Consider the following 14,240-nt stretch of genomic DNA (forward strand, 5'->3'; position numbering starts at 1 on the left):
ATATTATACCTAAATTTCAAGATACACCTGATACCCCTCGTTGTCATCATCCAGCAACTTATCATTGGACTCCTGGGAGCAGGAAGCCAACAGACCATGTTAATTGACTTTAATTTAATTAATAATTAAATTGAGAACACTATTGCTGCGTACGAGTCACTAGCCAACATCCATTGTAAGACGATCTGAAACTCAGGACGAACATTTTCCAGTTTTTGAGTATGATGAAGCTATAAACATTACAATCCTCCAAGCTAATGCCATATGAATCCTTGGGATAATTAGGAGAATATTTCCCTATCGGCTAGGCGAACTCAGCTATGGAGAACTCACCTATTCCTCTGTTTGCACAAGCCCTCACTTCATCACCCAAGCCCCGGAATTCGCCAGTAACAATGACGACCTCCACTTGGTCGAAGCTGAATTTATCGGAACTGCAAATAGCAACTAATATCAGAATAATTAGATGTCGTTAGATTAGATGCCACAACAGCAGTCTCCTGCCCAGAGCGGCTTCGAACTTTCTACACATTCGTTCGATTGATCAACCCGGCGAGCACGTTCGTCATGTTCCATTTGCTGAAGCTTACCGAACTGAATTTTACATTTCCGATTACTAAAAAGTGCCACTGCACACGGCGTTCTTCACCATGTTCAACTACACGATCTACCACTGGCAATCGATGTCTTCAGCTTCTGGACAGCTTAGGGGCTGCGGCCGAGCACGTCCAGCTCATGTTCAACCGTATATGGGCCTACTAGCCGAAGAAGTCGGATGCCCTGGCCATCGACTGATGCATTGGTAGCTCCTATTAGCCTATTAGCAATCGCAAAACATAGGTAGCCACTACTGGCAGTTCGTGATGGGCGAGAAGCCTCCTAAAACATGAACGAAATGAGTTCGGTAAGATTCCTTCAAGTGCTTCATTCAGCATACGGTTGAGATAGAACCTTTTCGTCAGAATGCCACCTGTTGTTTTCGGACCCACTGCAAGGAAATGCCAAATTTGCACAACAAGCACTTGCACAGTTTCATTTGCCCTTTCCCGTCACTTACCCTCTCCGGAAGCTTCAATTGGTTTATCCGGTTAATTAATATTTTGAAATCAATTGTTGTCGACACGAGCACAAACAAGGAAGCAGCTCCAAAGGGGCTGCGGTTGCTTAGGCCAAACGACTTTTCGCTCAGCTGCAGAGCAACCCACCTCCCAGTTTGCCCATCCTTTTGTCCGCCCGCCCATCCTGCGGCCCCGTCAATCGATTCAATATCCCATGGCCATTAGAAGGAGCCGGCTCGACTACAAAATTGAGCCCACATAAGCTGAGGGGAAATCGCCTTGTTGCCACTGCCACTGCCACTGCCACTGTCTTCGGCTTTGGCTTTCGCTTTTGCTTTGGCATTGGCTTTGGCTCAAATAACCTGAAAGGCCCAATCAACAGGTGTCTTTGCCTCTGCTGCGTGCTCCGTGCTGGTGCTTAGTGTTTCTGTGTGTCTGGGTGTTTGTGGTTCAACAACCGGGCCACCGACGGCAAGGAGTCAGCTTCACGGCAGAGTCGGATGCCTCGGTGTGTGCCAAGCCAAATGGCGAGAAATAAAACTGGAATAATTCAATAGGAGGCGTGGCCAGCCCCCTGAGCCCATGGGTAGGAAGGGGGAAGGTGGGGCGATGGTTGGATTCAGTTCGGAGAAGGCAGCTTCATAGCTTGCGTAATGAATGTCCTTAGCAGGCAGGGCACGTTTCATGTTTTTTCGTTCATGTTTGCTCTGCCGAGCTCCTGGAATCCCCCATCCAGGGCGCCAATTTGGAGCCAAGCGGAAGGACCAGAATGCTGGCCATTAAAGCTCCTGCTCCTCCAGCTCCTGCTGCTCATTTCACTTAAGTTCGTTTCGCAATTTAACACTACCAGGACACGCATCACCGAGCTGGCGTCTTAATTTGCGCCGCTTTTTCTGCCTACGCTCATAATAAATGCAAAAAATAGTAAGGGCAAAAAAAAAACAAATAAATTTCCTGCAGAGGAAATGCCGAAAATATTTGCATGCAAATTTCTGACCTCGTCCACGCAGAAAAAAGCTGCACACCAGCAGCCGTTTGTCCCGTCAACCGCAATTTGAGTAAATTTAATTGAAGCCCCTTGGCCTCCTGCTCATGCATATTTATTGAGTCGTGGAGGGGGTGGGAACGGGCGCGGAGCACCCTTTTCGGGTCCGAGCAACAGTTGCCGCACATTGCGCATACGCCGCGTGTGCCACGGCGTAAGTTTCTGGCGCAGCACAGACCCAGCAGACCCAGCGCCAACTTAATTTCCACGGCACAACTACTACTACAGCCGATTATGCTAATGTCGAAAGAAAGAAAATTCAGGTGTGCTGCTGCGCGGAAGGGGAAGGATGGGGACACCAAGGAAAAGGTGACTTCGTCCGTGCCCTTCGCCCTGCGTATTACCAATGAAAGACAGCAGGAATTTGCAGCTGCAAGAGAGGAGGATATCCCTTTTGCTCGCTCCCCTTTCCCCTCGTTTGCTTATCACGCTGACTTTTTGCTTCCGGTCTTATTTCTTGCCTTTGGACAGGACGACGCTGCCTGTCTGCCGTATAACAAATAGCAAAATGTCCTCCGTCCGTCCGCCCGGCTGGCTGGATGGCTGGCTGGCTGGCTGGCTGGCATTCGTGGCTGTGTCCCGGCTCGTCAACAAATTGTTGCTCCGCCGCTGCGTGAGTAAATTCCGTCGACTGCTCGGGCTCTCGCTCGGCTCTCCTGCCATTCCGACATTGCGCATACGCCGTGTGTGCGTGAATTGGCCCACGATGGCCCACTGTGCCTGGGGACGCGCCGCCTGTGCCAACTGTGCTATGGCCCGTATAACACCGGGCAGCAACAGCTGCTGGACGCACAGTTCATCGACAGTCCTCGTCTGGTTGGGTCCTTGGGTGGCAAGCGCGGCAAAAACGCAAAAACGCAGCACGAGTAGCAGCAACAGCAGGCACAGCAACACCAAAAGCAGCAACAGCATCTGTATCAGCCATCAGCAGCTCGTCCTGAAAAGCAACAGAGCAGTGCGAGCCCTACGCAGGCAGATCCTTAAAGTTTCGTGGCTTAATTCCCGGAAATACCCGGTGACCATTTCGCGAGTTTTCTATTCGATTCGATTCGATTCGAGTGCGGACTGAAGCGGTCAAAAGCGGAGCTTCGGGTTCCTCAGCAAAGAGCAGTCAGCCGGATTAATCCAAGCATTTGGGTTTGCGCACCGCCCAGCGGCATAAAATGATAAGTAAGTGCACAAAGAAGTAGTACCATATTGTTAAGTTTTAATAAATAATTCAAGTTATTGGAGCAAAGGTTCAGAGAAAATACATTTAAATGTAGAAAAGTTATAGAATGTTTGCTATAATAAAATATTGATAGTTATATAGTTATTCAATTTTTGACTGCATATTAACCACAATAGAGCAGCAGAGCTTGACTTTCGTTTTATAACTTAATAATTATTCCGAAATGGTAAAACGCCATTTTAATGCCACTTTATCTCAACTGCACTTTCCGCTTTGTGGCATAAAAATAAAGGAGGCAGAGACAGAGAGCGAACCGATTTGAATCGTGAGCCGGGCTAATAAATGTGCTTTGCAATGGCGCAGCCTCATGCCTTTTTTCCCCACCAATCCACCCGATGTCCTGGCGTGCCACTTCCCCGCTGGTCCACTTCACATGTTGCGGCTGTTGCACGAGTGTCTGTTTAACGCCACTTAATGTCCTTTCTATTTACTATCCACTGGCTGTGTGTGTTGGTGTGTGTGTGCGGGTGTTGATGACTGCACAAAGCACACAAACTCGAAAAAAAGAACACACACACACGGCAACACTTCTGTGTACTTGCCACTCAACAGTTTTGTGAGAGGAAAAGGGAAAAACGCCTTTGGTGCGGCGTGGAAAGCGAGAAAGTTTTCCTGCCCGCCTAGAAAAACACTAAACAAAAGTTGAGTCGAGCAAAACAACAGAGGCAACAAACATCGCGAAACAACATTAATTTACGTGCTAAAAGCGGCCTTGAAAACTTGCAGCCTACGTGCGGTAATTGTGCTTGAAAATGGGCAGCGCAGGGGGAGTGCGGAATGGATGGAAATAGCCCGGGAAACTGTCCGGGAATCGTCCTTCTCCCGGTGATTCCCCGCATCACCCATTGAAGTCGAAAAAGCAAGGCGATAAGTAAATTGGAAAACTTCATTACGATGAGTCGAAGCGAACACCTCGGTTTTCACTTTTTCAGCTCACTAATTAGCAGCAGCTTTTTGCCAACAATCTTCAGGGAGCGATAAAGATTTCAGATTCAGAATTACAACTTATTTCCTTATTTTACGGGGATTTACGAGACTTTCGTCTAAGCGAATAATGAGTAAATCAACTCAGATTAGTACGCAATGCACTCGAAGAAAAGACTGTCAAGTCTGCTGCAAAGTGATGCGAGTACTTGCTGCTCGAGGCAAAGGATTCCCGGGAAATCTGGATTGCAATTTATATTATTATTTTCTTGCTCCAGAAAAATTTGTTAGTATGGCTTGGCTGGGTGTAAATCAACATGGAATGCCAAGGGTTATCAAGCTGCACTGGGAAAAAAGTACCAATCGATGCTTTATTTGTATTACTATTTTATAATAAATTCATTCAACTATATAGTTTTCATCTGTAATTCTTAAAATTAAATTCAATTGATGTAAAACTGAACAGGTAAATTAAAACAAGAACATGAACAAGAAAAATAACAAATATATGTATATATTTTTAAAGAGTTTTAGTAAGTCAAAAAATCTATCTTTAAATTGTTTAAATAAGTTTTTACAAATATCTATGTATATATATATATAGATATTTTTTTTTAATATTTTGACTTTTTATTAATATACCAATATTCAGTGCAAAACTGTTCAAATAGGTTGAAAGTTTTGGAGTATGTCCATTTTATATACGTATATATGATATAATAGAGAAGATAATTAACTTGAATCATTTGTTTTTAGTTCATAATATAGTGGCCTAAGTAAATCCCACCCCAGTGCGTAATTTTTCAATTATTGTGGTCAACGACATGCGTAGTATTGAACAAATTGCATCGGTTGGTGGTTGTGGTTATGGTTTAAGGACTTGATTTCAGAGAAATCAATTTAAATGATTAGTTTTGGTTTTTGTGGTTTGTGTTGGTGGCTTGTGGAAAAGCAGGAAGGGGTTTTCCCAGTGTAGGTAAGCGTTCAATGATCTCGGTTTTAAAAAAGGGGCCATAAAATGTCGTCGGGAAGCGCAAAGTAAGTAGGAATGGGGTAATGGGGCTGCTGGTGCGCACACAATTTCAGACGGAGTTAATGAAACAATGCAGCGGTTGCTTTAAGACATTTTCCAACCAACCCAGACTCCCCTCCCTCTACCCCCTTAAAGTGTGCAGCAAAACTCACGAGTGTGTGAGTGTGGAAATTTTACGAGAGGCGCTTTTCTTTCCGCTTTTCGCCAGATCCTTTGTCGGTTTTGCTCTTGCTTTCGCTTCACTTCTGCCTTTATTTTGCTGCGAAGCGATGCTCATTTGGATTCGCATTTCGTTGTTGCTTCTCTCGATTTTGTTGTTGACTGACAACCCACCGAGTTCCACCCGCCGCCCACCACCACCCACCACGCCCTTTGAAATCGTCGAGATTTACGCATATATTTGTGTGGAGTTACCCACTCGGCAGCGTCCCTTCGCCGCCTTTTCCCCCGAATTTCCCCACACTTTTCCCGGGTTGACGGGCCGGGCACAAGTCCAAAAACTCAATTGCGGCTTTTTATGTGTAATTCGCATTTTTGTTCGCCTTCTCCGCCCGTCGATTTCATTGTCGTTCTGCTCGTCGGATATTATTTTTTAATTTAACTTTTATATTCGGGGCTTTCCTGCTGATCCACCCGCCCCAGCGTTTCTTGTTTTGGGGCCTGTTTACTTTTATGGGCCAGTGTCTTTTGATTCTATAATTTGCTTGATTCGTACTCTTTGTCGTTGTATTGAAATTAATTTAAATACGACAATCAGCGCGAGTCGAGAGCCCCAAGTCCGGACTCCTGGCCACTCGGCTCCCAGCGCCCAAAAGGGCAGACAAAAGTCCGCGGAGCCACCGGAATGGCAACAATGTGCACAACGACATCAGCGGCTTATGTTAATGAGCACTTACAAGCTGTAATGATGGGTGGGTAGGATGGCGATGTGGGGGGAAATGGTCAGGAAAAGCGGAAAGCGAAGCACAAAAAATGGCAGTGAGTTTTCCAAATTATGCAGCAGCAACAGAATGGAAACGAGCTTTGTATGTTTAATTAACACTTTAAACCTTCATTTTCGTTCATAATTCATTTGAATTCGGCATTCAGCATGCCGAGGAAAAGCGAAAACAATCGGGGAAATGTGGAAAAACTCTTATAAATCAAGGGAAAATGTAAAGAAATGTATTGTCACTACAAGTGTGAATATAAGTACTCATAAGTTTATCTAATGTCTTAAGGAATAAAAAGGACTCACTTAAGTAATTATTTCTCGCTTTTAATGCTAAGATACAATTCATAGGTAAATAGTAATAATAGATAAAAAATTTATAAGTGTATCCATCCAAAGTTCTCTTTTCCACAAACTATATCGAAATTATGCAAGGATAAATGAGGCGATAGCTTGCGAAACAGGAAGTTGAGGTGCATCTGACGGATGACAATCTAACCACTTCCTTCGGCGGCTCTCATCGCATTTGGAGCCCCAGCTGCGATGGCAATTGGCAATCCACAAGTAAAAGACGATGGCAGCAGCATTTGTCATCTGATCAATACACGTATCGAGCTTGTAAGGACACACGCGAGGATGTGTGGATGTGTCCACAATTCGTATCACTCTTCTTGTCCTTATTAGACTGGTAGCCGTTTGATGCGGCAGACACATCGCTCAATTTTTGTTATCCTTTCTTCGCTTATTGGCAGCGGTTGCAATATTTCAACAGGCAAATGCCACGCCCTTGTGGCAAGCGCCTGCCACACATCCCCCCCCCCCTCACACACACACACACATAGCCATTTGTTGCTCCCTTAACGCGTCGCATCGCATCGCTCGCTTGTTGATGGCACTTTGTCATGTGTTCGACAAAGAAAATTGAAAATAAAAATCGCTTCCCTGCCCATTCCCCTCCTCCTTCCCTCCCCCCTCCTCACTCCTTCGCCATATCGAAATTGTGAAGTTTTGTAAGCAAACACATCCGATGGGCTTGGTGGGCTGGATGGGAAAGTCTGAGGAAAACCTAAGGATACGCACACACTCAAGCGGCCAGACGCCCATGTGTAAATAGTCTGCAAAAGCGGCTAAAGGTTCCTTTTTTGAGATGGTTCCTCAACGGATGAAGCACTCTGCTCGATTTTTCCGCACAATGCGGGAAATGAGAATAGCTGAGCATGGGAAAGTAACTGTGAATAAGGTTGATCACAAATGGAAAATGAAAATGTGGCGAATCAATCAAAAACTATTTAAACTTATGCAAATGCCTTCTAAATTGGAGTAAATGGAAGTTGAAAGCATGAGTCTGTAAATATAATTGAATAGCGTGATAAACATATTTGTATTACCACTTTTTAAACAAAAGAGCAGTGCGTACTTAAATTACTAAGCATTTAAAAGCAGTATCCAATATAAATTCCACATATCTGCTTTATTTAACTTGTATTTTTTCAGCTGAGCACACTATCAATTTACAACGTTTTGATAAAAGTACCACTCTTACTTCTGAGCACACTGAAATATCAACATTTCAATATTTATTTGCACTGCATGGGAAATATTTCCCCGTTTTGTTGGAAGCTTTTGCTGTGCATATTTTCCTAGAGAATATCCATTTTTGTATCCCCATTTTTTTATGTTCAATTTGGCTTGCTTTCGCAGTGCTCCTTTGTTTATTCACAGTCCTAATCAAATTGAAAGCGCTGTAAGCTGGCGGCTTATGGGAAAATTCTTTGCATCGCAGCGGTTTACTTCCATCAATTCCATATCTGCTCCATGGCGGCATTTTCAATCGAAAGTTGCCTTTCAAGTTCACACACACACTGGCACTCACACACTCACAGTTGTGTGCGAATGAAAATGACACGGATGCTGGCAGTTGATACTTTTTGCCACTTTTCCTATCCATTTTGCCAACCCTACCCTCCTGCCCCCCGCATCAAAGCAACTGCGAGGCGAGCTTCCATTTCCCGCGGCTTGTCTTTAATGGCAAATTTTCCGAATAATTCAGCTTTCGAATTGCCGCACATTCGCTGGCCACACTCGAAATGGTTAACATCCACACACTCACACAAAGACGCAGTGAAAGTGCACATTGCAATTTCTTTTTTGCCGCCAGTTTCATTGTTCTTTGTGTTTTTCCTCTGGTCTTTTTCGAAATGAATATTTTTCATTGCATACATTGGTGGGCAATTGCCGGTTTTGCAACGCTAGCCATTTGTGCGCCTCAGTGACTTTTTTCTGTGATTTTTCGGTGACATTTTGTTATCCTTGGAGTGCTCTATTGCCCACTTCATTTGCCCTTTTTTCCTTTTCAGTTCGGGGTTTTGTATTTTTGTGGCTCTGGTTCTGGTCGCAGCCCTGATTTATAACCGGCAAATAGAAATTGTAATTGCTTCTCGTTTGCCACTCGGGCGGAGGCTAATTACACGCTTTGCCACCGAAAGTGGATTTACGTTGTGGTGCACTCAACTCCTTTCCGGCAATCCCCCCTTCCCCCTTCCCCATTCCCCACTTCCACCATCACCACCTCCATGCTCCCCACAAAGTGGGTCAAATTTTGCCTGTCGACCGTAATGCAATGAGAACGATAACGAGGCGATGTGTGTGGCAATGGGGCGGCAAGAAAAATGCATCCACTGAAAGTCAGGATCGCAGTACACAAGAAATATATAACTTTTTATATGTATCTTTAATAATATAAGAGTAATATATATATGGGAAAGTACTATTTCTTGACTTTTAGTTACTAAATGCTCACTTTCAAATGGAAATATGTACTGCATTTAAATTTATATTTATATAATAGTTTCTATGGATATATGGATACATGTAATATTTACCAATATATAAAGGGGAATATTAAAAATGTAGGAAGTGCACATAGTAATAAAGAAGCTGAAATAAAATTCCACGAAATATACAAGAGCTTTTAACGATGATGGGAATTACAACGGATTGAATCCTTTTCTCTCAGTGTGCAAGTGGCATGGTTTTACGAACTGCGGTGTATATGGCATACAGTTTAGACATTTAACGCAAAAGCAATTACGAATGCAGCCACAAAAGCTGCCCTTCTACCTTCCACCCCACCCTACACACCTACCCCCTTAACCACCTAACCCCGCACCCGCCCAATGCCAATGCCAACTGCCATGTTCATGTCAAAGCTGACTTCGGCCACACATGCAATTAATAGGAGTGCGTTTTAGCCAAATTTGCTGTGCGTGTCTGTACGTGCGAGTGCGTGAGTGTGTGTGTGTGTGTTGGCCAACTGTTGACTGACCCTATCTGCTGAACGCTTGACTCTCTGCGATCACTGCCAAAAACCAAAAACAAAAAAGAAAAAACAAAAAAGGAACAAAAGAGGGTTGGGGAAATCCGAGGCAACTGCGCTGCTCAGTGAAAAGTCACGTACCAACTGTTGCAAACACATCGTAAAACGAGAAACTTTGCTCCGCTCGGTTCGCTTAAAATGCACATAAAATGCTGCCGGGTAAAAAGGGTTGTCAGTTGGTGCCCGCACCACCTCCGCCCATGAAAAAGCCGGAATAAACCCTCGGAAGCGTTGTGTGCGTATGACGTGCAAATTTTCCAAAGCTGTTTTCCCAGGGACAACTCGGAAGTGGAGTACAGAAGCAAGTCAAGTGAAGTCGGGTTGGGGAAAAAAGAAAGGGGGGCCAACGCATTATATTTTATGTTTGAGGAGGGCGACTAAGGAACTGGGGCAGGTATGCTAAAATTGCTGTGCAGTGATAATGAAGTTAATGCACGGAGGGTTCGAGAACGGCAATGGCCGCCAAATAGCAATGAAAGTGTCGGCCTTGCCAACTGAACCAGAAACCGAGAATCCTACTACAGCCCTCATATACGAGTACATACATACATATATATGTGCATATATATTCGCCGATTCACCGAGTAATTAACCCGCACGCGCAGGATAAAGAATATGAGTATACATATGTACATATGCGTGTGGTCCCCGGGTCCTTATCCGTCTGAATAATTCACGCACCTGCAGAATGTGTAAATCGAGCGTGAAATTTGATTTGACTCAAATAAAGACGTAAACGCAGCGCGGAAAATCAGAATTATACATTTACACATTTTCCGGGGAATGTGATTTTGGCAGCTCGCACAAGTGGATTCCTATCTCAATGTTGCAGACAATTTTTCATTACATTTTGCGCATTTCTTGAAGACGAGGGCCTGTCTTTGTTTCGAAGTTTCCCAGGTAACCTTTGTCCTTTATAAAATGCGAATTAAAAAGAAGAAGATACGAAAAGGTGAGCTTAAGGTAACAGTCACTTTAAATAAAAGCAAGGAGGTTGAGCTCCCGACTACCAGATACCCCTTACTAAGCTATTAAGATGCGAGTAGAAATTTCAAATTCGATTGGGGCATATCAATAGAAATTGGCAGGTCACAAAGAACGAAAAATCAAAACATTTCTCAAAAGTGAGAGTGGAGGCTAGTGAAAGTTAAAATTTCACTAATACATATTTTTTCTAGCTTTTATAGCTCCCGAGATCTTAACGTTCATACGGACAGACGGACATGGCCTTTTAGATACTTTTCAGCAAATCTACTTACCATTCATCGTATAGTAAATGAAAGTTTGTAAAAAGTTTGTTTCTTGGGGAAAGGGACAACTATTTGTTATTCGGTAGAATATTTTTCATCACATTTTAACCCACACGATTTATTTATATCATGTAAATATTATGGTCCTTAATAATATTTTGATGTTTAGTTTATAATGTTTACATACATACATTCAGGGAAAGGAACAAATTAATTTGCTTATTATTAAGCCATAAGTGAATCCATCTTAAGCTTTATGTAGCTATAAAGTCATGTCAACAATCCAGTTCGTTTAAATGTAAATCTAGTTAATGGTTACCCATGTCACTTTCGTTTGCTCCAAATCAGTAGCAACTCAATCAGGTTTTAGCCGCAGGCAAATCGATCAAACCCAAGTAATTTTGGGAACAATAAAAGTTGCAACTTTTAGATTGTGTTTGTAGTTATCCAGCTTCTTCCGAATATTCTGCATCGAAAGCACAGTTTGTAAATTCAATTAACTTGTTTGCCTAGCAGGTGGGCAGATGGCGGGGATGCAAAGCAGGTGATTTATTTAGTTGGCGGGAAGTTAATCTACTGCGCAATCAACTTCTGCAAATGAAACCTGATATTTTAACGCTGTGATTATTCAGCTTTAAATGTGTTGCCATGGGTGCACGGCCACGCCCCTTTCGCACCACTTTCCTGCCCCCCAAACTTGTTGTTTGCATTGCCATGCCAGCGGCATTATTTAATTTGATTAAGCCCGACACTAAGCCAACAGAGTACAGCTGCCAGTTCGGCATGTTTGCCCAACTTTGCCGGGTTAAATTTCTACATACAAAAAGGATAAGTAAGTGTGAAAAACATACCACAACTGGCCCCCATACGCAAATGGCCAATAAAAGTATTGCGCTTCATTGCATTAAGTTTTAATTAGAGTCGCAGCATTTGCCAGTTCATATCCTCCGGAAGTTTTTTTTTCACCACCACCGCCACTTCTTCTTCTGCAGCGGAATACAAAACCCACATATACTATGGCAAAATGCCAGAGGGCAGAGGTCAGTGGCGGTGGGTTAAGGGGGGGGCTCTGTTGTGTGTTTGGCTTACACAAGCGGTCATCTGGCACCTGGATGCACACCTGGTCAGGATCCACAAATGCAGTTGTCGGTGGGAGCGGGTTGCACAAAAAATCCTGGTTTTTGCGTGCGAAAAAACCGGGCTAAAAAGGTGCGACAAAAGCGTGTCGAAACTGGCGCTTATCAGAAGGATGCCAGGTGCCCACGCACGGACACTCATTCAATCAAGCAGCCCTTTGTGTGGCTCCAGAATGATACCGTCAATCGGTGGAAAAAATACCGCCGCCTCGGGCTAAATGCCTCTCCCCACTCTCCATTTTGGCCCCCTTTGCATCTAACCACGTGTTGGCACTTTCGCTCCTCCTTGCCCCACCCACCCCTCTGGCTTTAATGTCTCCGCGTGGCTGGCGCCTCTTCTCCTCCACGCGAAGTTATCCTTGCCGGGTCGTAATCGATTTTGGTCTAAACGAGGGAACCACTGACAGCGACAACGTCGGAAACGTCTGCACTGGGCCAAATGGGTTAATAAAATAAGCAATCTAAATGAATCAGCTCGATAGCTCTTTTTTTAACCAGCGAGATATTATCAGTTCCGAAGAAAGGCTTATCAGAGAAAATGCATATTCTACCTCAAATTATTGAGTACATATACAAGCACAAGCTCATCACGCCCACAAAAACTTTAAAACTCAATGCAAATTGTTGATCACATCTTGAACATCCAAAAGTTATGATATAATTCAAAAGGTATCAAAACGTATTTGTAACTGGAAGTTTTATATATATTTTTATGTGAGTAAGCTTAAATATCAGAACACTTATTTAAATTTCTACCCTTACACCGTACACATCAGATTCTCAGTTCTACTTAATTAAGGTTACTTAAGCAACTTAATTAGTAGGTGTAAAGTCTAAAGCTGTAATTAGAATGATGTTACCACAAATCGAAGAAATTATAATAATATAATTATCTCTAAGCCAAATGTTTGGTTAGTTATTATATCTATATCTATATTACACTATATTTTCTGCAAAAATAATTTTAAAGCATTTTTCCTGCAGTGAACTAAGACTTTTTGCCCTGACAGTGACGTAGCTTAAGTGGTTAAGAAATTCCGTAGATACTTTAGCCAAGATGCGAACGCTATGGAACATAGTACGAGTACTGAGCTGAGCTGCATTGGAGCCCCTTTTGGCAGACGCCTATGGCCCAGACAATGTCGAAGTTGAAGTCGGTCGTGTTGGCACTGTCGGTTTAAGGTTTAGAGCGAAAGCCAGGCCCAAGTCCCTTAAATTGCCCCCGGCCAAGGGACTCGACTAATGGAACAGTCGAAAATGCCTGTCAGATTGCTGAGCGATCCCGGGTCAAGCTCCTGGATTAGGCAATGCAACTATTTGTTTAGTCCGCAGTTAAGTTTTGCCATTGCCATTTCCATTTCCATTTCGATTGCGATTCCATCGGAATTGGCACAGACGGCTGGCTCCGACTTGCAGTTGATTGAGTTCGTGTTATTATTGATTTGATTCCGCTATCGCCAATTGGCAGTTCCGCTGCCAAGTGAACACGTCATCATCCCCATCATCATCATCATTATCGCCATCGCCATCGACGGGTTGTCGCCTCGCAGCTCGCTGAGCATGGCTGATAGTTCGCTTAGAGTCTAATAAATTTTGCACAGGTGTTTGAGTATATCGCCCAACCGCTCACCCGTCGCATAAATCAAAATGGGTTTTTAAACAACGCAACTGGTCGGGGATTAGACGGCCCTTCCCGTCCGCAGGATGTGCCTCATGTGTTTGCGAGCTGTCGTTGAACGCAAAAACGGCCGCCACAAATATTTTTGAACCGTAGTGGCAAGGACGAAGGACATCCTGGTGATGGAGGAAGGCGTGGCTCAAAAACTTGTTGAATTATTCGGTGCCGGGACCTGAACCTGAACCTGGACGTGGCTTTCGGAATTCTTTGGCTGCCTGCGCCTCAGCCGAAAACGGAATTTTTTATTATTATTGCAAATTAAAAAAGTTTACATTGGCTTAACTATGCGAGCGCCGAGACCAGCTCAACTATGTGAAAGCCAAGTTTTCAGCCGAGAATTACTGAAGTCTGGGCCCTGGGATGAAGCAACGATTTGCAAAGTATTTTCAACAATTTCTCCCGCAGGCGCAACAAAAAAGCGCCAGTCCCAAAAACCCATCATAGTCAACCTGTCTCACCTGACTACCTTCAATTCAAACCCCGGAAACCCCACTAAAACGCCTCCCGTTGCCACTCAACGAAGCGTATTAGCAAATTAAATTCCATTTTCGCAGGTGGGAGTCTGCTTGTGATTATGA

Source organism: Drosophila simulans, chromosome 3R (assembly GCF_016746395.2).
Source record: "Drosophila simulans strain w501 chromosome 3R, Prin_Dsim_3.1, whole genome shotgun sequence".
NCBI classification, from domain to species: domain Eukaryota; kingdom Metazoa; phylum Arthropoda; class Insecta; order Diptera; family Drosophilidae; genus Drosophila; species Drosophila simulans.